The sequence below is a fragment of the Tupaia chinensis genome, unplaced genomic scaffold (assembly GCF_000334495.1).
Source record: "Tupaia chinensis unplaced genomic scaffold, TupChi_1.0 Scaffold000383_1, whole genome shotgun sequence".
NCBI classification, from domain to species: Eukaryota; Metazoa; Chordata; class Mammalia; order Scandentia; family Tupaiidae; genus Tupaia; species Tupaia belangeri.
Genome location: NW_006159885.1, coordinates 1,826,864 through 1,830,099, shown reverse-complemented (window position 1 = coordinate 1,830,099; position 3,236 = coordinate 1,826,864).

The window sequence follows — 3,236 nt, the reverse complement described above, 5'->3', positions numbered from 1 at the left end:
GCATGGGCCACTAAGGCCAGAAGAGTTTCCATCCATCTTTCTGCTGCAACTCAGTCCATAAAGCCTTTATCGCTCCTCTCTGGGGCCCTCCAGCAGGAAATGTTGCAGTTCTGAAAACTCTAAAGACCCATGGGCGATAACCTGTGCTGGGGCTGTACCCAATGCCATAGCGATCTCACTATCTTTGACCTCTTCTTTGAAAATGAGGTGTTTGTTTAACCAGTCAACAAACACTTCTTGCAGACCAACTTTGCCAGGCACTCTGCTGGGTGCTGAGGATACAGTAATAAAAGAGACCAATAAAAGGTCTCTGTTGTCAAGGTGTCCAGTCCTCTGGGGAAGATAAGCAAGATGACTGGTGGGGGTGTGCAGAGGAAGGGTCCCTAGCCCAGCATTGGGGGAGGGGCCCAGGAGGCTTGAGGGTGAGCAAATCTTGGAGGACACGTGCAGAAAGGTGCAGAAAGGGATAGGGAGGAGAGGGGAGAATGTGTTACGCACCCTCAAAGGTGGGCTGGGAGGCATGAGTCCTCCTGCTGCTGGTGCAGGTGCAACAACCCCGTCCTGCCCAAGGACGCAGCATCCCTGAGATGTGGGCGTGGCCCGCCTGGGCTAGGATAAGCTCCGTGGCCCTAGACAAAGAGGAGTCTAGGAGTGGGGTGTCTCGGAGGCTCGAATTCTTGCTCTGGTGAGAACCACAGTAATGATACCCTAGAAATACCATGGTTATCGTTGAAGGGCTGTAGGGAAGGGGCCACATTCTCTGGGTGGCCAGGAAGGGCGAAGCCTCAGTACCTCATGAGAGATGGAGGGAAGGTGAGGACCGTCCAGGGCCCTGACCAGGACCTCAGAGTCTCCCACCCAGTACTCTCTGATGGACGGGAAGGGCTCTCTGATGGCCAGGCAAGAAGGCTGGAGCCAATGGGGACGGTGCTCCAGGCCTAATGCTGAAGCCGGAATCCAAGGGTCCTGGCCCCAAACTCCACCCCTAAGCAGATGACCTGGCCAGAACCATGGGGCTAGAAAATCCCAGATGGGAGCCCATGCTGGTTCTGGATTCCCCATCTCAAGAGGGGGGTGTGCTTGAGGAGCTTGCCTCCCAAAGGGCTCTGAAGGAAAGTTCCCAGGCCTCCCCAAGCCCAGAGCCTGCCCTCCTGACTTGCCTGGTGCCTGTTACCCATGAGCCTTAGAGCAGCAATGGGCGAGGAGAGAGAGCCAGAGGACCCTGGCAGGTCGGCCGAGGGTGCGGCTGAAGCCATGGCTGGGGTCAGGGGGAGGCTGGAGGAAGAACTGTAGCAGCTGGGACCACAGAAGCCTGGGCCACCACCGGGGCTGGAAGTTTAGATGGCACCCTGTCCAAGAGCTTGTGAGGTCACACTGTATACAAAGGCACTGCCCGAGGCATGAAGGGGGACTGGAGGTGACTAGGCCACTAGGCCGATCCTTGCCCTTGGGGACTCTCAGACTGTCAGGGAAGACAGAGTCTTGACCAAATACACCCTACTCATACTGTGACAGGTGTGAAGGCTTAGTAAGGGGAGGGGTGGGGCACGGGGAGGGGAGGGGAGGGGTGAGTGGGTGAGGGGAGCGCAAAGGGCAGGCCAAGAGCTGAGAAGACTCACCCAGTGAGGGCAGAGGTCCCCAGATCAACTGCCTGGGGAGGGGGAGCCTTGTCCAGCTCACTTTCATCTCCATCCCGTACCTGCTCGGACCTCTGTTCCCATAGCCCGTAGTAGGGGAGACTCCCTCTCTGGTGACTTCCTGACAGCCCAAAGGGACAGGAGGTGGCAGGCCATTTCTGCACTATCTTGCTGGCTTCCCCCCACACCTGCCACTGACCAAGCAGCCAAGCAGGGAAACACCTTCTCCTGAGAACATGAGCCAGGCAAGGGATCACCAGGGTGAAACTAGATAGACTTTGCAGGCAGGGGCAGGGCAGGGCAGAGATAGGGCCGGGGAAAGCGCTATCCAGGGAGAATTCCTTCTTGGCCCCAAGAAGGGTTTTGGGGACCCTGTTACAGAAGAGTGGAGGAGCCAGAGGTGGAGGGAATCTCAGCATGGCCAAGCTAGGCCAAGCAAGAGGAGGAGGCCACTGACCACGAACCCATTTTACAGAGGGGGAATGTGAAGTCTCAGTCTTAATTCACCAAAGAGGAGCACATGCATACACAGGAGGTGGGGGGATGAAAAAGCACGCTCCACAGGGGATGCTCACCCCACAGTCCCTTCCCCTCCATCTCGCCCTCCTCTGGGCATTTTGGACATGCACGTGCGCACACACACACCCTGAATGTTTCTCCAGCCACTGGGTCCAGGACTGGAACTGCACAGTAGGCCATGTGGGATCCAGAGCCTTAACCACCATGCCACCAGTTGGCCCAGAAGGCATCTGTGTAAGAGGACCCCAGCAGGCTACCCCTGTCCTCCCCTCCGGGGCTACACCCACGCACAAGCACACACCAGTTCACAATGTGTTGGTATCTGCCGGTTGTCTCTGGCGACTCACGGGGAGAGGTAGCCTTCCAGATTGTCTGGCACAGAAACTCTTCCCATTTTACATATGAGGAAGCTGAGCTCCTGAGATGAACCGATCTTATCAAGGATTTCTTTTACCCAGGGAGGATTGCTAAGTCCCTCCCCATGCCTCCCTGGCTTGTTGGGCCCCCAGGAATGGGGTAAGAGCACTTGTGCTCCCCAAGATCGTCCTGAGAAACAGACTCTGCTCTGGGCCTGTCAGCCCCAGTGTCTAGAGGGTCATTTCAAAGAGGTCACTCCAAGGGGCTGTCACTGTGTTTATGACCCCCCCCACCTCTGCCCCAAAGACCCTCCCAGCGGTGCGGTTTGGTGGAGGCACTGTCGCAACTGGCCGGGATCCAGAGCCAGACCCAGAGGGCTCAGCGGGTCGACCACAGGGAGGCGGGCCGGGGGCGGAGCACGGAGAACAGAGGCGGCTCCACTCGCCGGCTCTGCCTGAGCAGGGCAGAGCGCGAACGCCTTCCTCGCCCGCGCGCCTCATCCCCATGGACGCCTTGTGCGGCTCTGGGAAGTTCTGGGTAAGGCACGGGGCTTAGGGGTTGCTAAGGCGGGCGGGCTCACACAGGGCCACCTGCCTTCCCGCCCGACAGGCGGGCGTCCGGGAATGAAGGGCGCGAACAGCTGAGCTCGGAAAATAACTCGAGCGCCTAAGAGAGGCGATGGAGCGCTGGGGGGAGTTTGTGCCTCCCGCTCTCGGCACTGGG